We start from the raw sequence: 25366 nt of genomic DNA, 5'->3' as shown, positions 1-25366 counted from the left end.
CAAAGTTTTCAACTCCTTTAACTCTTCAGCTGATTTGGAGATGTTCAGAATCTCAGATTTCTCTACATTTAATTTGAACTATGAAACCGCACTAAAATGGCTCATAGTCTCGAGAGCGGTGTTCAAAGATAGTAAAGGGCAAGTCAAAGTGAACAAGATATCGTCAGCGAACAGACATCTTATAATCTCGCTCTCCAATATGGACCCCCCTAATTAATGCACTATGGCGTACTCGAATAGCCAAGGGCTCTAAAAATAGCGCAAATAGCAGCAGGGACAGAGGGCACCCCTGTCTCGTACCTCTGCGTATAGTAAAGGCCTTAGAGTATGTCTCATTTACCTTTTCTCGTGCCGTAGGAGAATTGTAAAGTTGGTATAGCCAATTGAGAAAGTTGTTGCCAAAGTTCATCTCCTCCAGGGTGCGGAACAGAAAGGCCAATGCACCATGTCAAAGGCCTTCTCTGCGTCCACCGATAGGAGTCCTTATGTGCATCTGGAGATGGCAGCGAGATGGTTTGGTTTAGATGGAAATGAGAGACCACCTTCGGAAGGAAAGAGGGGACAGTGCGAAGCTATATGGATCCCGGTGTGAACCTGAGGAACGGTTCCCCACAGGACAGCACTTGAAGCTCGGAGATGCGACGGGCTGAACATATTGCCACTAGGAATGTAGTCTTCAAGGTCAGGAGTCACAGTGACTGACCGCATGAAGGTCTGAAGGAAGCTCCCGCTAAGAAGTCTAGCACTAGATTGAGATTCCATAGGGGCACCAGCCACTTTAGTGGTGGTCGGATTTGCTTGACCCCTCTCAGGAAGCAGGAGACATCTGGATGGGATGATAGACTGATACCATCCACTTTGGCTCTGAAGCAGGCCAGAGCGGCCACCTGAACCTTGAGGGAGTTGAGAGACAACCCCTTTTTCAAGCTGTCCTGAAGAAATTCCAGGATTATGGGAATTTTGACTGGCCGCGGAAGGATGTTGCAGTCTTCACACCAGGCTTCGAAAATTCTCCATATTCGTATAATTCAGAGACGTGAAAAACTTGCGTGCTCGGAACAAGGTGTCAATCACTGCCTTAGAATATCCGCTCTTCATCAGGCGAGTCCTCTCGATGGCCAGACCATAAGCGAGAATCAAGTTGGATCTTCGTGGAGGATCGGTCCTTGCCGGAGGAGATCCCTGTGTAGAGGTAGACACATAGGGCTCCCCGCAAGAAGTCTTCGCATGTCTGCGTACCATGGCCTTCTTGGCCAGTCCGAGGTCCCTAGAAGTATTAGCTCCCTGTGATGTTCTATCTTGCGGATGATCCTGCCCAGTAGTGGCCATGGGGGAAAGGCATACAGCATGTCTTCCTGTGGCCAGGTCTGGACGAGGGCATCGATTCCCTGGGATTGCGGTTCTCGTCTGCAGCTGAAGAACTTGGAAAATTGGGCGTTGGACCGGGTTGCCAGTAGATCCATGGCTGGGGTTCCTCAGCGGTTTACTATCAACTGGAAGGCTGTGGTCGACAGAGTCCACTCCCCTGGGTCCAGACTCTCTCTGCTGAAGTAGTTCGTAGTGACATTGTCTTTTCCTGCGATGTGGGCAGCTGAGATCCCTTGCAGGTCTGTTTCCTCCTCCGCCATTAAGGGGTCTATTTCCAGGGAGACCTGTTGACTTCTGGTTCCTCCCTGGCAGTTGATTTAGGCAACTGTTGTGGCGTTGTCCGACATGACTGAGAGATTCGCCACGGAGTCTGTGACTGAACTGTAGGCAGGCTAGTCTGACCAATCGGGCTTCCAGCCGGTTTATGTTCCATCCTGATTCTTCCTTGTCCCATTGCCCCTGGGCCATCAGTTCCTGGCAGTGGACTCCCCACCCTTGCAGGTTCGCATCTGTGGTGAGCAGGATCCAGATCGGAGGTGTTAGTCTTACTCCCTTGCTCAGATGGTCTTCCTGTAGCCACCATTGGAGCTGTGTCCGGACCTCTACCAGAAGCTGGAGGCAAACAGAATAGTTATGGGACATCGGGTTCCACCATGACAGTAGGGAACGTGGTAGTGGGTGCATGTGGGCCCTTGCCCATGGGACAACTTCTAGGGTCGATGTCATGAGACCAAGGACTTGAAGGTAGTCCCATACCTTGGGGCAAGCATAGCTCAACAGTTTTCGCAACTGGTCCATCAATTTCCTTCTCCTTGTAGAGGGAAGAACAACCTTGTCCTGTGTTGAACCGGACTCCCAGGTACTCTAGTGCAGTGGTTCTCAACCTTTTTTCTGTCAGGACACACCTGACAGATAGTTCTCACATGCATGACACAGTGACCCATGATCGTCATAGGGCTAGATGTAAAAATACAGTTTGCATCCATGGGAACCCCCCTGACCCACAATAATGGATGTAAAGCAGAATTATGACATTCCCCATACAACTCACCCTACAAAAAAGATATTCTTGTTCTGGTGTCATCTCAGTAACAGCAACTCAAACTCCTTCTACTTCCAGGCTCAACAGCCCTACTTATGAAAAGACAGCAGTTTACCACCAATGCATGCCCTCTTGAGAAAACACAACAAATAAGACTGATACAAAGCTTACATGCTAGTAAAATATCTCATCTCAGTAACAGACACAGAACCGACCTAACATACTCCCAGGATCTGTAGTAATGCACATTATGGAATACACTCAAATAGGAGCAATCCTATCTATGAAAAGGCAACACTACAAATATTAAATCAGGCCCTAAAAACCAATACACCTCTTATTAGGAAAACAGAACTAGCAAGCAGCTATAGATCCACACACAGAAATAATTATAAAACTATACTAATAAGCAGAATAAATGTTACAAAACAGCTATGAACAGAATAACATCCAACAATTAAAAACTCATAAAAACTATTACAAATTCTCCAAACACCAATAAAATATTTCAAAAAAGCAGACATCACATATTAAATTATTTTTCTTGATTGACTGCCATTTAAATTAACTTAAAAAGCCACCTTTACTTACCCCCTCCAGCAGCTCTCCTACTCCTCTTCCATGGAGGCCGTAGCACACACCAGAAGCAGCAGTAGCGGCTAAGCTCTATACTCATGGACCTCTTCCTTAGGGCCCATGTCTCTCACATACACACCATACCAGTCATACCCTCATGACCAGTTTTTGTCTCTCACATACCAATCATCTCCCAAACAGTCTTTGACACACACACCAGTCACCTTCCTGAACAGTTTCTCTCATGCCATATACACACACAGGCTTCCCACTCCCGTGTTCTACTTACATATACGGGCTTCTCACTCTCATAATCACTTTGTCTCACACACACACACTCACCAGTCTCTCACTCCCATGTTTGTTCTCTCCACATGCACAGGCTTCTCATTCCCATAATCACTTTCTCTCTCACACACACACACAAACACACACCAGTCACCTGATCTCTCTCATGCATACACACACACACAGGCTTCCCACTCCCATGCTGTGTCACACACACACCCAGGTTTCTCACTCCCATGCTTATTCTCTTCACATACACAGGCTTCTCATTCCCATAATCACTTTCTCTCTGTTACACACACACACCAGTCTCTCTCTCATTTCCATGTTCGCTCTCCAAATATACAGGCTTCTCATTCTCTGAATCACATTCTCTCTCTCACATTCACACACACCGTCACCTTACCAACACATTTCTCTCTCTCACAAACACCGTCACCTTACCAACCAGTCTCTCTCATACATGCACACACACAGGCTTCCCACTCCCATGGTCTCTCTCACATAATCAGGCTTCTCACTCCCATGCTTTCTTTCATACACACCCCCACAACACCAAGCTTCTTACTCCCATGCTTTTTCACATACCCAGATTTCTCACTTCCATGCTTTTTCTCTCTCTCACACACACACATATATATATCAGTCACCTCCCTGACCAATGTCTCACACTCTCACATACACAGTCATCTCCCTGAGCAGTCACTTTCACTGCCTCTCTCACACACACACACACACACACATACCAGCTCTCTGACCAGTTTCTCTCAATCACACACATGCTCTCAATCAAATACATTCTCTCGCTTACACACAGGCTCTCAAATCACACACACATTATCTCACTTACAAACAGGCTGGCTGGCTGCTTCTCTCTCTCTCTCATTCACTCCCCCCCCCCCCAGCACAAATGGTAGCTGCAACAATCTCCTCCTCCAACCCCCGCAGGCCAAGAAAGGAAACTCCCATCGGCTGCGGGAGGCTCATGCTGCTGTCTCCTTTCCCGATTACCAGCTGCTTCGATTGCACAGAGGCCGATGCTGCTGCCGCCGCTACTTGTCAACGCAGCATGGCTCTTTCTCCTTCCCGCGCACCGCACTGTGTATCACTTCCTGTTCCAGGTCATGGGGGGGGGGGGCAGGTGCGGGAAGAAAAAAAGGCTAGCCGCAATTGCCACAGCTTCTTCTAGCACCGCTGCCATTCCCCACTGGGCTTGAACGTGCTGATAGCCCGGTGGCAACGGCAGCAGGGAAGGAAGAGCAGCAAGAGAGACCGGGAGCACGCAACACACTGGTGTGTCGCGACACACCGGCTGAGAAGCGCTGCTCTAGTGATTGGGAGGCTGCAGGTAACTCTTGGTTGGGTTGATGACCCACCCGAGATTCTGTAGTAGATTCTCGACTCTGGTGGTCGCCTGGTGACTTTCCTCTGGAGATTTTGCTCTGATCAGCCAATCGTCCAGATATGGGTGTACGAGGATGTCTTCTTTCTTCAGTGTCGCCGCAGCTACCACCATGATCTTGGTGAACGTCCAAGGGGCTGTAGCTAGTCTGAAAGGTAGCGCTCAGAACTGGTAATGATGGTCCAGTATCGCAAAGCGTAGGTAGTGCTGATAGGTGTGATGGACCGGGATGTGGAGATAGGCTTCTGATAGATCCAGAGAAATCAGTTGTACTGCCCTTATGACTGAACATAGGGTTTCCATGTGGAAGTGCGGTACCCTCAGATAGCGACTGACGGTCTTGTAGTCCAGGATGGGCCGGAACGTTCCCTCGTTCTTGAGAACGATAAAATAGATGGAAAAGTGACCAGTATTTTGTTGGTGCTTGGGCATCGAGGTTATCGCCTTTAGGCTGAGTAGCTTTGTCAGCGTGTTTTCCACTGCCGTCCTATTGGAGAGGGAGTGGCCCGGTGATCTCACAAATTTGTCTGGGGGGGATGCTGTGGAAGTCTAGATAGTATCCCTCTCAAATGATGATTAGGACCCACTTGTCTGACGTTATCTCGACCCATCTTTGATAGAAGAGGGTAAGTCTGCCCCCTATGGCTTCTTCCTGTGGATGGGTCTTCTGATTCTCATTGAGGGATGCAGCCAGGGCATGTACCTGAGCCAGCTCCCCTCTTGCTGTTTTTGTTTGTTACGAAACGACTGGCTCCTGCCAGCGGGGCGAGATGAATGGTATGAGTTTTTATACAGTCTAAAACACTGGGCTCCTCTGCCCTTGTTTCTTCGGGGAGAGGGACGTTTGTTTCTTTTGTTCCTGTCCTCCGGTAATCACAGGAAGCGATCTGCAGGGACCTTGCTGGGACATCAAATGATTGTTTAAGGATGGATTCCTGACGTCTGTCCTGCGCATCCCTGAGCGAAACTCCTCCTTCGACTGGAATGGTAGTGCGCTTTGAGACAGCGCAGACCATGGCGTCCATTTTCAGGAACCCTAGGAGTTCTTTAGCCGTGGGTTCCAGAGGATATAGGGCTTCCAGGGCCCGTCCTCCTTTGAAGCTAGCCTCCGGAGCATTCCATTCCAGGTCAATCAGCTGTTGTACGGCCTGTAGTATAGGGAAATAGCATGAGGCCTGACGGAACAGAACAAAACCGGGTTCGTCTTTGGCTCCCCTGAGGTACTTGTGCCAGGGATGGCCAGCGTTTTCAGACTCAGAGACACGAGATCTGGTAACTCGTCTTTGGAGAAAAATCGCATCATGGTTCGGTATGGTTCCATTCCTGGAGGGATTTCCTCCAGGGAGTCAGGTTCTTCTCCAGAGGTGTCTGTGTCCCCTAAGGGGAGGCATTTGCCTGGAAGGGGCGTGTCTCGGGGGATCCGAGAAGGGCTTGGAAGGTTTTGCTCTTCTGGTGGAGGCTATGGCACAGGTGGTACCGATTGCATCTGGACAAAGGTTTGCAGGCCTTTGAAGAATTCCACCCAGGAAAAGGTCCCTGGGTCCATATTGAATCCAGAGGAATTCCCCCGAGGTGCCCGGGATACAGAGGTCCGGTGTACTATCATTAGTGGAGGCGGACTCCTCTACTCTCTGAGGAGGGCCTTGCTTCGGGTCCTCTTGAGCCTCTTCGCACTACAGGCATAGGGCAGAGGCCACTTCTGACTCTGCAGCTTTCAGGTGGCAGGCAGGACAGAAAGCTTGTCCCTTTGCTTTCCTGGCCGGAGGTGACATGATTTGTGCGCATGGAGTGGCTCAAAGCTCATATGTGTGCATGCCGGGGAACTTAGTTGTGAGTGCAGGCCGCTATTTGTGCATTTAGTGGGGATGCGGGCGCCACTGTGCGCACAGGCCTATTTGTGTGCCCGGCACTGTTGTGTGCGCACTACAGCGCGCACAAGTCATTTGTGCGCCCGGCTCACCGCTGTGCGGACAATATGGCAATCAAGGGGGGGAAATGGCACAGACGACCACGTGGGCAAGATGGCGACCCCCCAAGGGTCTCCACTTGAGAGGACCCTCACACCGGATCGGGGTCTAGCCCGGTCGGGGCTGCTCAACCCGATTTAACAGATGCCGGGAGGACGATCTGTATGGCTATCCAAGCCTCGGAGACCGAAGACCTAAAGAAAGTTTTCTACCTTACCTTGTCTCAGCACTTCCCGGTCTCCAGCTGCGGGGGAAGAGGGAAAATACCTTCACCGCTGCGCTCGGTATTGCACCCACTGCCTCTCAGCCACTCTGGGCTAAGTTCACGCTCACCTCTGAGGGATCTCTGAAATCACCTCAGGAATTCTCGACTGGGGGAGGGACCCTTAGGTATCACCATAGGAGAGCGGGGCTCATCTCATAGAGGTAAGATTTTCTTTCTTCTTTGATTTGGATTTTCTAACGCTGTGTAAGCGTGTTTAGTGTCCCTAACTGCTTAGGAGACGGAGAAATACTGAAGAGCTTCCGGCACGGGTATATGTAGGCTGACATCAGATTGAAATCTGATTCAGTCTCCCAACTGCTATCAGGAGCACACTATACCCATTGGTCCTGAGTCCATCTGCTACATGCTAGGAAATTTCATTTTTCAGCTCTTTCAGCATTCTGGATTGTATACCATCTGGTCTAGATGATTTGCTATTCTTTTAGTTTATCAATTTGCCCTATTACATCTTCACTGAGATTTGTTTCTGCTCCTCTGAATCATCACCTTTAAATATCACTTCTGGCATGGGTATCTACCTTACAACTTCCTCAGTAAAGACCGAAGCAAAGAAATCATTTAGTCGCTCTGCTATGGCCTTGTGCTCCCTTAGTGTCCCCCTTTTATTCCTCAATCATTTAATGATTCAACTAAATCCCTCGCAGTCATTTTGCTTCAAATGTACCTGAAAGTTTTGCTTCCACAGCAAGCTTCAATTTCTGTCTTTGCCTTTCTTTTTTTTTTGTAATTAAGGTTTTTTATTGAAAGCGTGCAAAATATACACATATATAGCATGAACGAAAACAGCCATGAACAATAAAGTCAAAGTATCCGAACAATATACAGCGTTCCAATAACAGAGCAATGTGCAACAACTCTCTTATCTGCAATATCCCCTCCCACCCACCCCCCCTCCCACCCTACCATCTATTGAGGACCCATGAGGAAACCATGTGTAAAGGGGCACTGGCATATCTAGCAGGTATGCTGAGTGATAGGAGAGCAAGAAGGTCATAGGCCCTTGCGCATTTGCCAATCCCTATACGGCTGCCATACCCTCCGGGACGAGGCCATCTCACTGACCTGGAAGGATCCCACACTATCATGCAGCGTACTAAGAATCTGCAAGCGACCATGAATTTTCTCAAAAGCAATAGGGCCAGGTAATTTCCATTCTAAGGCGATCTGGCATTTAGCAGCTGAGACAATATAAGTAACCAGCTTTCCCTGTAGTACTGGCAAGTCCCACGGCATATTCAGTAACACCTGTTCAGGGGTAAGCACTAACTCACTCCCCAGCATCTCTCGAAGGAAGGAGGTCAAAGCAGTCCAAAATTGTGTTACATAGGGGCAGGTCCACCACATATGATAGAAAGTGCCGTCGTTCCCACACCCCTTCCAACAACGAATATCATAGTTAGATTTAAACTTGTGTATCTTAGCAGGTGTATAATACCAACGGAGTAGTATCTGTCTTTGCCTTTCTTAATGCTTTGCATTTAACTTGCCAGTGCTTATTTTGTTTCCTACTTTCTTCATTCAGATCTCTTTTCCATTATTTGAAAGATGTTTTTGTCTAAAATAGCCTATCTCACTTCACTTTTAATCATTCCAACAGTCATTTGGCCTTCCTTCCACCTTTTTTAATGCATGGAATACATTTGGTCTAGTCTTCCAAGACGGTATTTTTAAACAACATCAATAAATGATAAACTCTTAACCTTTGCAACTGCTCTTTTCAGTTATATCCTAACCATTTTCAGTCTCCTTTTTGAAAGTTAAACACTATCCCAGTAGATTTGCTTAGTGTCCTCTCTCCAATTATCAAGTCAAATCAGATCATTTTATGATCACTTTTGCCAAGTAGCCCAACATCGTTAGCACTCACACCAAAGTATATGTTCCACCAAGGATTAGGTCTAAAATAGCTCCCTTTCTAGTCTGTTCTTGTACCAGCCGTTCCATGAAGCAGTCACGTATTTCATCTAGAAAATTTACTTCCTTAGCATGGCCTATACTAGGGTACCTGAAATCACCCGTTATTACTATGTTGCAATTTTGTTAGCTTTTCATCCGTTCCCTGTTCATTCTGGCCGGGTGGTAGGGGTGTGCATTCGTTTTGACCGCATATGTAAAACGCAACTTTTTTTTTTTTTTTTAACTTAAAAAAGTGTTGAGGCGAAAACGATCGGATTTCCAACTTATTCAACATAGCTATGTTGAATACGTTGGAAATCGCGATTGTTGATCCTAAATAAAAATTTAAACCCCTCACCCTCCTTAATCCCCCCCCCCAAGACTTACCAAAACTCCCTGGTGGTCCAGCGGGGAGTCAGGACGCCATTTCTGTATTCCTTTGCGAGGAGCACGTGACGTCCTCGTCACGTCGGAGTGACGCGGACGTCACGTGATTCCCCGCGCGTTCGCTCCGGGACCCTCATTGGACACAACCGGAACTTTTGGTCAGCTTGGGGGGGTCAGGAATGGCGTCCTGACTCTCCGCTGGACCACCAGGGAGTTTTGGTAAGTCTTGGGGGGGATTAAGGAGGGTGAGGGGTTTAAATTTTTATTTAGGGAATCGGTGCACGTATGGACATAGACTCAACTTATGGAATTCTACATATGTCCATATTGACCGAAATTGACCCCCCCCCCTTTCGACTTATGGACTTATGAACATAAACTTTTGGTCTGCACATCCCTACCGGGTGGACTGTAGTACACAACAGCTTTCCTATTCCACTTCTCACATGGGATTTCTATCCATGAAAATTCTACGGTGCATTTTGTTTTCTGCAGAACTTTTATCCTGTATGACTTTATGCCCTCTTTAACATTAGGCACCATCCCTCCACCAATTTGATCCATCCTTTCATTGTGTTATAATTTGTACACTAGTATCACACTACCCCACTGGTTATGCTTCCACCAGGTCTCTGAGATGCCAAATTATCTCTCTCTCTCTTCATTCAGTGCTATACATTCTAACTCTCCCATCTTATTTTTCAGACTTCTAGCATTTGCATACAGATATGTCAAAGTATGATTCTTGTTTTGTATTAACAACCTGCTTATCAGTTAATAGGGGTAATTTGGAATCTTTCTGCCCTGCTCTTTACTTAAGAGTCACCTGGGCTAATTTAGCATTTATTGCAACCGCTATCAGGATGCTCCAAATTCCCTGTTTTATTAATATCCTTCAAAGATATATCATTCCAAACCATGTGCTTCTAAGTGATTGTCAGCTTTCTCCAATCATCTAGTTTAAAAATAACTCTACCTCCTTTTTAAAAGTTGGAACCAGCAGCCTGGTTCCACTCTAGTTAAGGTGGAGCGTATCCTAACAGAATAGGCTCCCCTTTCTCCAGAAAGTTCCCCGGTTCCTAAAAAATCTAAAACCCTCTTCTCTGCACCATCATCTCATCCATGCATTGAGATTTCGCAGCTCACCCTGCCTTTGGAGTCCTGCGCGTGGAATGGGGTACATTTACAAAAATGCAATCCTGGAGATCCTAAATTTAGTCTACAGAACCTCTCTCCTGCACCTTCCAATGGCATTGGTACCCACTTATACCACAACAGTCAGCTCCTCCCCAGCACTCTCTAAAATCTTATCTAGATAGTGAATGAGGTCCGCTACCTTCGCACCAGGCAGGCAAGTTACTAAGCGATCTTCATGCCCACCAACCACCCAGCTATCTACATTTCTAGTGATTGAACCATCCACTAAAACAGCTGTCTCAATCCTTCCCTTCTTGGGCACATGGCCCTTGAGACATACCCTCAGTGCGAGAGGATAAGGCATCACACATGGAGGACAGGTCCTAACTACAGGATCACTTCCTGCTACCCCAAAGTGATGGTCTCCTGCCAAGTGACTTTGCTCCTCCAAATCAGCACATAGATACACAGATAAGAAACATACATACCACATATCAAAAATAATATACAATAAGGAACATACATGGCACTTTTGGTGAAACCTTATCTATTCACTTATGCCACTGCTATCACACTGCTGGATAAGACTGAATGCTGCTTCCCCAATCAGTGGGAAGAAGGCCAGAAGAGCTAGGTGAATGGCTCTGGTTTCCAACCTGTTAAGACTAGCTTCCTGCTTTGACCACAGGCCTAGTGCCACCTGTTTGAGACACAGAGCCAACCCCCCTCCAAGCCTCTTTCACCGGTATCTGTTTTCACCACCATCTATGCTGGGAGTTTCAGACTCACAATTCTCATGTTGCCCTTGTCAAGCCACTACTGCAGAACTTCTGACCAGCTGCAGAAAGCGTAAGCACACCGCGAAACTGAGACATAGGAAATCAGCTCGATAGAAGGAAGTTCTTAATAGATTGCATATGTGCTCTAAAACCCAGTGCACCAATTCTAGGATTGCCACCATAGATCCCAAGACAGTCCCCACACCCAAGGGGAGCTTACCCACAATCTTCTCAATTGGAGATATATCCTGAACTTTCTCTCTTTTTCTTAAGAGCATGTCCCCACAGAGGTGATGAATCTTACTTCCAAAAAATCTCCAAGACTTGTATGGTGATTCAATCTGCTCTTTCAGGAATTCACCATCCAACTGAGCAATTGTAAAACTTGGGCTACTCTAGGGGTTTCTCATCAATTCTCTTCTTCTGATGGCTCTGACAGCAACGCCTTCTCTACGTAAAAAGATCACCATTACTACCATGACCTTGGAGACAGTTTGTAGAGTAGTGTCTCTGATAGCCCTACGTAAGGCAAAGGACATTGGTGGTTTCCTGCAGCCCACCACAACGGAATCCTTTAATTTGGGATTACAGGTCTACTGATCAGAAATCTTAAGGGATTTCAGCACTTCATAGGAGAATAACTCCTCTCTTTTAAACAGCCAGAGGACTCCTCACTTATCTGAGAAAATCTTCCCTTCCTCCTCTTTAGAGAACTCAGACTGGTCCTTCCCCCATTTTCAGGTGGACAGGTTAGAGGTAAGGATCTCATGGCGATCTTGAGTGAAGATCCTTCTCTCAAAGAACAATGTTTCTTCGCAAGGAGACTGATTCTCCAAGGAATGTCATTGCTTGGGTGGTCTTTTGTGAATCAGACAATCTTGAAACCCACAGTCCTGCCCTACACGAGAAAGGCCTTGGACAAAAAGTAGTAACTCCAGGGAAACAAGGACATCAAATCCAGACCTCCTTACAGGAAACATCCATAAGCCTTCAAGAGACCACTCTGGGGGCCCTCCTAAAGAAGCAGAGGGAGACTAAGCCAGGCTCTCCCTTTCTTGTGGCAGAATACAGCATATTCTGCCAAAAAAATAACCCAGGTGCTCCCCCTGCCATAACAGGCCAAGCTCTAACCCCATATCTCCAATACTGATGAATCTTGCCATATAGGCTGCTTTGTGCTTCCCCTGTCTCCAGCAGCTGCGTGCATGCATACTCCAGACTGCAGAGGAACTCCAGAGGCAGGCTCCATATTTGTGGCACTTTCTTCAGCCCTCCATGATTCCCTCTCCCCTGGATTTCCCAGAACAGCCGCAGCCACCACTGGAATCCAAGCCAATCCAAACAGCCTCCCCCACCCCCATATAACTTTTTCAGCTATCCTAATTAATGGGAAAGGGAGGAACAAGGCCTGATCCCATAATATGAAAGTGGCCAAGGAGGGGGGAGAAGAAGAAGTCAACAAGCCACAGCCCTAAGAGAATTTTGACCGCTAAGGGGGTTGGAGCCCTCAATCTCAGGAACCCTGAAACAACCCAAGTCTCTACTTCCTCACCCCTTGGGCTCTACTGGCAAGACCAGTACCACTTCAGTGTTCATATTTATTGCTTATGCTTTTTAAATCGAGTGTTTGTGTGTAGTGTGGATGCATGACTGATATATGGTTGAGAGCTGTTTTTACTGTATTATTTACATATGTTTAGCAAGTATTTGGGGGCACATTTTCAGGGTTTATTTGTATATTGTAATAAAATATATAAATTAGGTCTTTAAAATGTCTTTAATTATGTGAAAGTTTGTAATAAAATATTGTTTTAATTTTATTTCTGTTCTCTTTTGTTACATTTTCAATTGTATTTAGTTAGGGACTATAGTTTTGTACCGTCTTGATTTATCTACCTAAGTTAAACCATCTTTCTGAAATTATTTTTTGATACAAAACTATTTGCTGATTAACAGATTGAAAATAATAAAACTGAAAATGGCATGTGCAAAAATTTGGATATCCTTCCAGTTGATTTATTTCTATATATATATTTTTTTTTTAATGAATCAAATCAACTTTTTGAGCCTTATCAGATCTTCAATTAGTCAGACGAAGACAATTCCACGGTTGACCAAATACTCTGATTCATCTAACCTCTCAGGTTGTTGTTCTATCAACAACCATGGGTTCTTCTAAACAGCTTTCTGAGCATTTAAAAATGAAGATAATTTACACTCTTACAAAGCAGGGGAAGGCTATAAGCCAGGGCTTCCCAAACCTGTCCTCTGGACCCCAGAGCTAGGCAGATTTTTAGGATATCCACAATCAATATGCATGAGAAATTTGCATATACTGAGTCTCCATGACATGCAAATTATCTCAACTGGCTGTGGGGTCCCAGGACAGGTTTGGGAAGCTCTGCTAAAAACAAATCTCTAAACATTTCCAGCTTGCAATTTCAACTGTCAGAAACACTTAAGAAATGAAATAGAAATGTTGAAATCAAGGCAAGATCTGGAAGACCAAGACAAATCTACTACTGCTACTTAGCATTTCTATCGCACTATACAACACAAGCAGCGCTATACAAAACAGAAAAAAAAAAAAATACTCCCTGCTCAATAGAGCTTACAATCTAATAAATCTGACATAACTGCACAAAATCTAGTCAGATCTGCAAAACAGAACCATACATCACTGCAAAAGGCCTGCTGAAAAATGGGCAGATGCAAGACAGTGTACAGAGCACACTGTATAACCCGCAGTTGGACGCAGGTTGCATAGGCGCTAACGGAGAAATTACTTACCTGATAATTTCGTTTTCCTTAGTGTAGACAGATGGACTCAAACCAATGGGTAGAGTGTACTGATAGCAGTTCGAGACGGATCAGATTTCAATCTGACGTCAGCCCTAGTACATATACCCCTGCAGGAAGTGCAGCTCTTCAGTATTCTCCTCGAAAAGCAATTGTGGATATATGTGTGGCTGAATAACTTGGATAACTTGATTAACTTGAACTGGTTAAATTGGCTATAGCTGGAGACCGCCAGTGCCCTCAACCAGGAAACGTCGACACCCAGTAGGATGGGTGTCCTAATTGGAGGGAAAGCTTGGCTTACCCGTGAATAACTCGCTCTCGGGAATGTTGCCCGAGGATTCCATGAATGATGGCAGCCGTAGGTGGGATGTTGAGTCCATTTGTCTACACTAAGGAAAACGAAATTATCAGGTAAGTAATTTCTCCATTTCCTAGCGTGTAGCAGATGGATTCAGGACCAATGGGATGTATAAAAGCTACTCCCGAACCGGGTCGGAGGCTGCCCGAGGCCCACTTAGTACTGCCCTTGCAAATGCTGTGTCCTCTCGCACCTGAACATCCAGGCGGTAGAACCTGGAGAAGGTGTGAATGGATGACCATGTCGCCGCCCGACATATCTCGGCGGGTGATAGCATCTTGGTTTCTGCCCAGGACACTGCCTGTGCTCCAGTGGAATGGGCCTTGACTTGCAAAGGTGGCGGTTTGCCTGCTTCTACTTAGGCCACCTTGATATCTTCTTTGATCCAGCGGGCTATGGTTGCCCGCGAGGCTGCTTCCCCTTGCTTCTTCCTACTGTGAAGGACGAATAGATGGTGCGTCTTTCGTATGGATTCTGACCTTTCCAGTAATTGGACTAGGAGTCTGCCGACGTTGAGGTGGCACAGGTGGCGAGATTCTTCCTAATCCTTATGCTCATCTGGCGATGGTAGCGAGATGGTTTGGTTGAGATGGAAGTGAGAAACCACTTTGGGGAGGAAGGACGGGATCGTGCGTAACTGGATGGTTCCCGGAGTGAGTCTGAGGAACGGTTCCCAGCAGGACAGTGCTTGTAGCTCGGAGATATGACGGGCCGAACAGACTGCCACCAGGAAGACCAACCCGTTCCACCCTTCAAGGAATGCTCCGCACACCTTCGATCAAATCTACCAAACTCATCTCCACAACGAACAGAGCCTTTCCTCTGGCTGGCTCCACCCTATGGAATTCCATGCCTCCAGACTTACGTACTGAAACCTCCACACCTAAATTAAAAAAAAAAAAAAACTAAAAACTTGGCTGTTCCTACAAGCCTTTCCTTCAAATACCACCCACCTTTGTGAATAATTGCTGAAATTTTTGTAGTATAATTACTGAATAATTGTGAATAACTTCTGAAACTTGTCCTACATGATTTGATATTCCTGAATTTTGTGTACTTACTGCATGTTTTTGAATTTTGTGTAAATATCTCCCTTCTTATTCAGTATCTTAATGTCCCCTTACCTCAGCCTCTTGTTAACTTTATAACCAAGCCTCCTCTCTAAACACTTATCTCCTCGCTCAATTTTCCTCCTCAAATCTTTGTAATTAATTAACCTATACTTTAAATATTGTACCTAGTGATTCTGTTTACACTTTTAAAACCCTGTACCTAGTTAATTTGTCTTAAACGTTATCATATAGTTTTGTTCCCTGTAAAGGCTATGCCTAAGTGACAGCTACGCTGTCATAGTTCCAAGTTATATGTAAACCAATACGATGTGCAAACGGTTGTCGGTATATAAAAAAAAACTCTAAATAAATAAATAATAGTCGGAAGGACAGGCCGCGAAGAGGTCTGAAGGAGGCTCCTGCTAAGAAGTCTAGGACCAGGTTGAGGTTCCATAGAGGCACCGGCCACTTTAGGGGTAGTCGGATCTGCTTGACTCCCTTCAGGAAGCGGGAGACATCCGGGTGAGAAGCTAGGCTACCGTCCTCACTCTTGGTTCCGTAGCATGATGGAATTGAGAGGCAATCCCTTCTGTAGACCGTTCTGTAGGAATTTCAAAATTGCGGGAATTTTGACTAAACGTGGGATGATGTCGCTGTCCTCACACCAGGCTTCGAATACTCTCCAAATCCTTATGTATGTTAGGGATGTGGAGAACTTGCGTGCTCGGAGTAGGGTGTCAATTACTGCCCCAGAGTATCCACTTTTCCTCAGGCGAGTCCTCTCAATGGCCAGGCCGTAAGAAAGAATCAAGCTGGGTCCTCCTGGAGGATTGGCCCATGTTGGAGCAGATCCCTGTGTGGCGGTAGCGGAAGAGGGCTCCCTGTCAGTAGCCTTCGCATGTCTGCATACCACGGCCTTCTTGGCCAGTCCGGGGCCACCAGAAGTACTGGTCCCCTGTGGTGTTCTATCTTGTGAATGATTGCGCCCAATAGGGGCCACGGTGGGAAAGCGTATAATAAGAGTTTCCTGTAGCCAGGTCTGTACCAGGGCATCGATTCCCTGGGATTGAAGTTCCTGTCTGCGGCTGAAGAAGCTGGGCACTTGGGCGTTGGACCGGTTTGCCAAGAGGTCCATGGTTGGTTTTCCCCAACGGCTATCAACTGGAATGCTGTGGTCGACAGTCTCCATTCTCCTGGGTCTAGACTTTCTCTGCTGAGGTAATCCGCAGCAACGTTGTCTTTTCCTGCGATGTGGACGGCCGAGATCTCTCGAAGGTTCGCTTCCGCCCATGTTATTAGGGGGTCTATTTCAAGGGACATCTGTTGGCTTCTGGTTCCTCCTTGACAGTTTATGTAGGACACTGTTGTAGCGTTGTCAGACATGACTGACTGATTTGTCTCGGAGTGTGTGACCGAACCGCAGGCAGGCTAGTCTTACTGCCTGGGCTTCTAGACTATCGATATTCCATCCCGACTCTTCTTTGTTCCATTGCCCCTGGGCGGTTAGCTCCTGGCAGTGTGCTCCCCATCCCCGTAGGCTGGCGTCCGTGGTGAACAGGATCCAGGTCGGTGAGGACAGTCTCACTCCCTGGCTCCGATGGCCTTCTTGTAGCCACCATCGTAGTTGAGTCCGAAATCTGTCCGGGAGCTGGAGACAAACGGTGTAGTTCTGGGAAAGCGGGCTCCATCATGACAGAGAGCACTGTAGGGGTCTCATGAGAGCTCTTGCCCATGGCACTACTTCCAGTGTGGACTTGGAGGTAGTCCACACTGGAAGTAGTGCCATGGACTTGGAGGTAGTCCCATTCTGTTGGACGAAGCTCGCTCAACAAGGTTCGCAGCTGGGTCATCAGTTTTGATCTCCTTGTCGGTGTCAGGATGACCCTGTCTTGTTTGGTGTCAAACTGAACTCCCACGTATTCTAGGGATTGGGAGGGCTGCAAACAGCTCTTGTTTGTGTTGACCACCCACCCCAGGCTCTCCAGAAGAGTTTTGACTCAGTTGGTCGCCTGGTGACTCTCCTCTGGGGATTTCACCCTGATCAGCCAATCATCCAGATAGGGGTGTACGAGGATTCCTTCCTTCCTCAGTGTTGCTGCCACTACCACCATGATTTTGGTGAACGCCCCAGGTGCTGTGGCTAACCCGAATGGTAATGCCTGGAACTGGTAGTGATGGACCAGAATCGTGAAGCTTAGAAAACGGTGATGCTCTTGATGGACCAGAATGTGCAGGTAAGCTTCCGACAGATCCAGGGATGTAAGGAATTCTCCTGGTTGTATCGCCCTTATGACCAAGCGTAGGGTTTCCATTTGGAAGCAAGGAAATCTTCAGGTGGCGGTTGACAGACCTGAGGTCCAGGATGGGCCGGAATGTCCCTTCTTTCTTGGGAACAATAAAATAGATGGAATGGTGTCCAGTATTTATTTGTTGTGAGGGCACCGGTGTTATAGCCTCTAAGGTGAGTAATCTGGTCAGAGTAGCTTCCACTGCCGTCCTCTTGGAGGGGTCGTGGCAGGGGGATTCCACAAATTTGCCGGAGGGAATTGGTGGAAATCCAGATAATATCCCTCTCGAATGATGGCTAGGACCCACTTGTTCGAGGTTCTCTCGACCCATCTTTGGTAGAATAGGGCAAGTCTGCCCCTTATGGCTTCTTCCCTTGGATGGGTCAGCTGATTTTCATTGTGGGGTGCGGCTGGGACCTGGCCCCGAGCCGGCTCCCCTTTTATTGTGCTTGTTCCGAAAGGACTGGCTCCTGCCTGCGGGGCGAGCCGCTTGATATGTGCTTCCGTATGGGTTGAAGCGCTGTAATCCTCTGCCTCTAGAGATTCGGGGGAAGGGTCACTGGTTTCTCTTATTCCTGTCCTCCGGTAGCCGCGGCAGTGGGGATTCACCCCATTTGTTGGCTAGCTTTTCTAGTTCGCTCCTGAACAGGAGGGTTCCCTTGAATGACATCCTTGTGAGTCTCGTTTTGGAAGATGCGCCGGCCGACCAGCTTCGGAGCCAGAGTTGTCTTCTGGCCGCCACGGCGGATGATACGCCTCTAGCTGCGCTGCGCACTAGATCAGAAGCAGCATCCGTGAGGAATGATACTGCTGGCTCCAGGGCCTCCCCAGGAGTGTTGTTCCTTATCTGTGATAAGCAGGCGCATGTCACCACGGCACAGCAGGCCGTTATCTACAGAGACATAGCGGAGACTTCAAAAGACTGCTTGAGGATGAATTCCAGATGTCTGTCTTGGGCATCCTTGAGTGCTGCTCCTCCCTTGACTGGGATAGTAGTGCGCTTCGAGACCGCGCAGACCATGGCATCCACTTTTGGACATGCCAGGAGATTTTTGGCAGCGGGATCCAGAGGGTACATGGCTGCCAGGGCATGCTCGCCTTTGAACGTGGTCTCCGGGGCTACCCATTCCACGTCAATTAGCTGCTGGACGGCTTGTAATAGTGGGAAATGATGGGAGGTCTGACGGAGTCCCTCTAGGAGGGGGTTCATCTTAGGTTCCCCCAAAGTACTTGTGCCCGGATTAGCGAGCTCTTTCAAGCTGTGTGTGACTAGGTGTGGAGGCTCGTCTTTGGTGAAGAAACGCATCATGGTTCGGTGGGGTTTGGTCCCTGGGGGGGGTTCCCCTTCCTCCAGGAGTTCTGAATCTCTGTCTGAGATGTCTGTGTCCCCGAGGGTGGGGCTTCTGGGCGGTGGAGACACATCTCTGGGCCTCGAGGCTTCCGGGATGCGAGGTCCTCTGGCGGAGGCTGTGGCCGTGTTAAAGGTGACCCCTGCATGTGGACGAAGGTATGCAGGCCTTTGAAGAGTTCCACCCAGGAGATAGATGCTGGATCTATATTTATTTATTTATTTATTTAAAATCTTTTCTATACCGTCGCTAAGTTATACACCATCGCAACGGTTTACATGTAGGCACATATTTAATGTAAGTAAAAGTGTACTATAGTACATTCTAACAGGTGCCGTCAAAGGTTCGGTTACAATATATCATTAGACAAAATAATTTTTAGAGAAGTGGGTCATGACCGAGTGTACTGAAAGTACTTTTACGGGTAAATTTATTCTACATAGTGTTATCAATATGCTAGCTGTGATGTGGGGTTCATAGACTACTCTACTGTATTGTCATAAGTACTGTGTGTCGGTGTTTATCTGCTTATTCCTGAATAATTTCTATTCTCCCGTCTCCTTGTAAAATGCCTGTTTAAAAAGCCATGTTTTTAAACTTTTCTTAAGAGGCGCTGTGTCCCTGGGGAGCCCCGTTTGAGGGAGGCTCCCGCTGGGGGTCGTGAGGTCCGGCGTACTGTTAGAGGAGCTGGATCCCGGCACCGGCTGGGAAGGGCCATGGGCCGAATCCCCCAGGGCCTCCTCGCACAGCAGGTATACACAGGGCTGTGGCTTCCTCATGTGGCATGCTGGGCAAAGGCCCTGAGCCTTGAGCTTCTTTCTCCGGTGGAGCCATGGCTTGTGCATGTAAAAAATACAGGGACCAGGTGGCCTAGTTATGCGCTCCAGTGTGTCTAGGTTGTGCGCTCAATAAGATGCGCTCGCCGCTGTGCGCAAGGGCCCCACTTATGTGCCCGACACAGTATGCTTGTGGTTGTGCGCGTCACTATGAGCATGGCAATTATGCGCGTGCCGATGTGCGCACGGGTCGGGACAGCGAATAGGTCAAAATGGCAATGGCGACCACACAGCCAGTATGGCGACCACCTCGGAGGGTCTCCACGTGGGAGGACCCCCGAATCTGACCAGGGCCTAGCCCTGCTGGGGCTTATCAACCCGGTGGCACTGGCACCGGATGGCGACCTGTGCGACTCTTTGAACTTCGGAGACCGAAGACTTTAAAGACGTTTTCTACCTTACCTTGTCTTGGCGTTTCCCGGTCTCATTCCGGGTGGTCTCCGGCTGCGGTGGGAGAGGGAAAATACCTTCACCACCGCGCTCGAAGTTGCACCCGCTGCCTCTCAGCCTCACCCGTTGCCGGGGGCCAAGTCCATGCCGAGGGTCGGCTGCCAGACCGAGGCCAACCTCAGAGGGATCACGGAAATCACCTCGGGAATTCTCAACTGGGGGAGGGACCCAAGGGGTGTCACCACAGGAGAGCGGGGCTCATCTGTAGAGGTTAGATTTCTTCTTGTTTTGGGTTTCTTTAGTAAATTACTCTAACGCTGTGCAAGTGTGCATAGAGTTCCGAACTGCTATGGAGACGGAAAATACTGAAGAGCTGCACTTCCTGCAGGGCTATATGTACTAAGGCTGACGTCAGATTGAAATCTGATCCATCTCCAACTGCTATCAGGAGTACACTATACCCATTGGTCCTGAGTCCATCTGCTACAGGCTAGGAAAGCCCCTTACACAATAAGGTGATTAGCGTCTCTACAACACGCGTCCAACGCGGAGTGAATCTAATAGCACTCATCACATGCAAATGCATGTGAATGAGGTTATTAGCTATTCACTCCCAATGCAAAAAAAAAAAAAAAGTGTGTGTCTAGGACGCACATTTTAGCTATCAGAATTTAACACCTGCCCGGAGCATGCATTAATAGCTGAGCACTCCTAAAACTAGTACAGAAAAGCAGAAAAAATTGCTTTTCTGTACTGCTTCCTACTTAATATCGTTGTGACATTAAGTAGGAGGAAAAAATAAACTAAGTAAAAAAAAAAAAAAATGTCAGCAGTCGAGTGCAGGAAACGGACGCTCAATTGACAAGCATCTGTTTCTTGAACCCTTGGCTGTGCAGCATTTAGGAAAATCGACACCAATAAACTCAGCGTTGGTTTTCCTAACCGGCGAACAGTCCACACTCTCGGGCTCCCATTATCAAGAAGGAGCTAGGGGTGCGCAAGCGCCCTTAGTGCCTCCTTGACAACGCGACCCCTAACTTAAATATTGCATCAGCCCCAAAGTTTGGCTGACACTGGAGTAGTTATCCACAGGTACGAAGTCCAGCAATACTAACAATGATCTGCATGGGAAAGTTTTCAAACTTTCTATGACTTTGTCAAATGACAAATTACCTTATTCCATGTTAACCTCAGCTAAGCTCCCGCTTACACCTTTTAATTTATTGTTAAAATTTTTAGTTCATCTAAAGTTAATTCCATGTTTATCTGTAAAAAACTATAGGAAACATTAATGTTTCCAGCACCATGTATTTCCCTGTAAATAGATGTGATATGTCAGATCGAACGTTGGTATATAAAATAAATAGATACTAGAAAAACTTATTTAAATTCTTCACACCAAACTAATTTGATCTCCATCCATGTCCAAGACCCTTATTTCCTCTTTTCTTATCTCCTGAGAAAATCTGTGTCTCCTTCTAAAGGAAATGTGTCATCCCTTATGATGAAAGATGCTATCTGATTTGGGAAATCTCCTATTCCTGCCTTCAGGTCTTAACAGATATAAATATATGTTCAGTCAGTAATTTTCCTGTTGTACTGATAAGAGAAATTTCCTCAATACACATGTACATAAGAAACAAGCAGAAACAGAATATGACAAAAATCAAGGACAATAAGATCCATCAAATCTACATAATTTCCTTCCTGTCCCAATACCACAGACACCATCTGATCTTCAGCTGTCCCTTCACAACTAAGAATCCCATGCCTTCTTAAATTCTGTTACTGTTCCATGATTCCACTAACATTTCCATGAATAAATGTTACTTAGTCACTTTCTTTCAGGCCGATGCAATAAACTGTGTCCAAAATGGGCACCTATTTTTTTTTTAACTTGTGAATATCACCTCTCTTGGGACCCTGATGCAATATGTAAATGAACGCTAAAGATAAATTGTGCACCCTGAGCTCGTCCTTGGCATCAGACGCGCAGGAGACGTGGCTGTGTGCGGGTTACCAAAAAAAGGACACTCAATTTATGAACGCCTGTTTTATGCCATGGCAGCTAATTTAGCAGCACAATATACACAGCCTGCAGTGTATGTATTGTGTACCCAAAATTATTTTCTTCCCTCATACTTTTTTTGGTCAGGATGGTTTCTGTGGTTCCTTCTACCTGTATCGCAACAATCCTTGGAAGGAGGAACCACAGAAAAGCTGTATTTTTTGTTCTAAGTAGACCTCTTGATGCACAGCAGGCGTAAAATTTGATAGGAATTTACATATGATGAGCACTATTAGCTACACCTTTGTTTGGACTCATGTTTTGGAGGCACTGATCCACTTATTGCATCGGCAGTCATGGACACGCGTCCAACCACTTGTTAACTTATGTGCTAGGCTGGGCACACTTTATTGCATCGGCCTCAGAATCCTAGCATCTTTATACTGGTAAATACTGCAATTAAGTGCAAACAGAGTCCTCACTACTGTCCTCCATAATATAACAACAGGACCAAAGATAAGTTAATCCTTAAGCCGGTGGTTCTAAACTAGGGATATGTGGAAGCCTGCACAATCAGTCCACCTGTGCTTCCCGAACTGCAGGAGAGAACCATCTGCCACGGAAGAGTCAACTTCATTGCTCTCAGTGATCAAATGCCAACACCAATCTGAACACTCTTCTGCTACTGAGCTGACCTGTGGCATCTCCCAGGCTTGCCACAGCTGTCACCACTAACATGAGAGACACAGGAAAAGTGGTGACGCAGGGTTAAAGCAGAGGCAGCCAGAGCGCTATGCTTCATGTCCCTGCAGTTACTCTCTCCTTCTCTTACCTCCCCAATTAGAAATGAAGCCTGGACAAAAGTAGAAGAAAGAGGCAGCTGCTGAGCAAGAAACGCAGTTGTTTCACCATCCCATGCAGAGATGCAAGTTTCTCATGTTTCCTCCCTCTGAGGCTTGACCATCAGAAGAATAGTGGACTCTTGCAGATAAGTGCAACTGACACTTTATGACAAAACCTTTAAAAGAATCATTCATACCACCACAAGTGACCTCACTATAAGCGACCTACAGGCCGATACAGTAAAAGTCGCAGGAGAGCGATTCTGTATTCAAATGAGGGCCCGCGGCAAAAGAGGCGCTAGGGACACTAGCGCGTCCCTAGCGCCTCTTTTTGAACAGGAGCGGCGGCTGTCAGCAGGTTTGACAGCCGATGCTCAATTTTGCCGGCATCGGTTCTCAAACCCACTGACAGCCACGGGTTCGGAAACCGGATACCGGCAAAATTGAGCGTCCGGTTTTCAACCCGCGAGCCATGGGCTGATTTCAAATTTTATTTTTTATTTTTTTTTTAACTTTTAACTCTCGGGACCTAGGACTTAATATTGCCATGATAAGTCGGAGGGTGCACAGAAAAGCAGTTTTTACTGCTTTTCTGTGCACTTTCCCTTTGGGTAGGCGCTAATTTCTGAAAGTAAAATGTGCAGCTTGGCTGCACATTTTGCTTTCGGAATCGCGCAGGAATACCTAATAGGGCCATCAACATGCATTTGCATGTTGTGGGTGCTATTAGGTTTGGGGGGGTTGGACGCGTGTTTTTGACACGCTATTACCCCTTACTGAATAAGGGGTAAAGCTAGCGTGTCAAAAATGCGCGTCCAATTACGGGTTAACAGTGCGCTCCACCGGAGCGCACTGTTAACCCGTAATTGGACCCGTAATTAGCAGGCTGATACAGTACAGTGCGCTCCACCGGAGCGCACTGTACTGTAGGCCTACATAACAGGAAGTTATGTAGGCCTACTTTATCTATAAAGGTTTTATACTGTAATCTGTTAGGAAGAAATCGATTACAATAAATTAAATGACCTTTCCAAGCACTAACAGAAATAGCTGTCATTGTGTACATATTGAGAATAAATTCGACCGTAAAATGGTGCTTTTGCTGTCTTAGTTTTTCTTAAAACTATATTGGGGTGTATACACACCACTATACACGATTAGCCATCCAAGATATGCCTCTGCAACATCCTGTAGGCCCCAAGTAAAATAGATGTGTTGATTTTTTAAATATGGGTTACCTTACCTAAGGCAATGAAAAATCATTTAAAGGATTGATTTTGAGAAGACTAAAGAAAGGTAACCTGTGCACATCTAGGTCCCCGCTACCTCCTCTCTAAAAAGAGCAAACATACACAAGGTTGTGTGAAGGATGACGAACTGACCACGGAAATAACTCCGACTCTCAGTCCGGCACCATTCATCAGCCTTTACGCCCAGCCGGTATTTCCCAGACACTGTTTGGATAGAGGGAGGCAAGGATCCGAGGTGACCGAATAGGACCAATCTATAGTCCGGAAGAGAAACAAAAAAATAAACCCAACCCCTTCCCCTGTCTATCATCAAACCCTGAACCGGGCCCGAGCCCCTGCGGCCCATGCTCCTTTGCAGAGTTCCTGCCTCCTTCCACCCGGCTCATCCCCAGCCACGTCCCTTTATACACGGAGGGACCCAACTCTGCCGCCCACAGCTCCAGGCCATGCCGTCCCGGCGTGGCTCCCAGTGCCTGAGCCGCTCCAGGCCCACTCCCCGGGCTGATTTTTTCATTCTCGCACGCACATTAGCGGTTGGGACTGTAATGGCGGCTCCTCCGGTCCCGCAGTGCGGCCGCCGTTGCTCCAGGACACTCACCGCTCAGCTCTGTGTGTGCTGAAAGACACAACCTATGCCGCGCCAAAGCCGGAGTCGCTTTCTCCTTTTCCTCCTCCGGCCGCTAACTATTCCTTCGCCCTAAGCCACCGGGAAAACGCTGCGTCTCAATAAGCAGCGCCCGCCGCCATGTCTCTCTGCACCAGCAGCTCAACGTCATGACGCACTCACGTAACGCCGCTCGCGTACAGCGTAAGGACTCAGCCTGTACGGTGATCTCAGCGGAAAGAGCAGCGCTCACGAAACAAAAACAACAACAACCAAAAAAGAAAAGATCCACCCACACACCACCGAGCATGTAGCACCAGGAGAGACAGACACAAGCACGTGTCCTGTGCGTGCAGTACCAAGTCAAAACTACACAAGCTCCACCGACAGGAGCGCATGTGCCTACCTCTTAGCACCGCTACTGTTACTCCGTCCCGTCCCCACTCTCTACAAGTAATG

At 47.2% G+C, this 25366-nt stretch overlaps 1 protein-coding gene across 5 annotated transcripts in view; it reads right to left on the bottom strand.

Moving 5' to 3' along the window:
- Positions 1-25115, bottom strand: part of WDR33 (WD repeat domain 33) — a 414563-nt gene extending 389448 nt beyond the window's left edge. For 2 of the 5 annotated variants that reach the window (XM_029615295.1, XM_029615298.1), the window contains exon 1: positions 24902-25113. The gene's annotated coding sequence lies outside the window, so the exon portion shown is untranslated. Of the gene's footprint in view, positions 1-24901 lie in introns of all 5 variants that reach the window. The other 3 variants (XM_029615296.1, XM_029615299.1, XM_029615300.1) reach the window with 3 other exon arrangements.
- Between the last annotated feature and the right edge of the window lie 251 nt (positions 25116-25366).

This window comes from Rhinatrema bivittatum, chromosome 9, assembly GCF_901001135.1.
Source record: "Rhinatrema bivittatum chromosome 9, aRhiBiv1.1, whole genome shotgun sequence".
Taxonomy (NCBI): Eukaryota; Metazoa; Chordata; class Amphibia; order Gymnophiona; family Rhinatrematidae; genus Rhinatrema; species Rhinatrema bivittatum.
The sequence above is the reverse complement of the archived record's forward strand: the minus strand, read 5'-3'. Positions and strand labels throughout refer to the sequence as shown.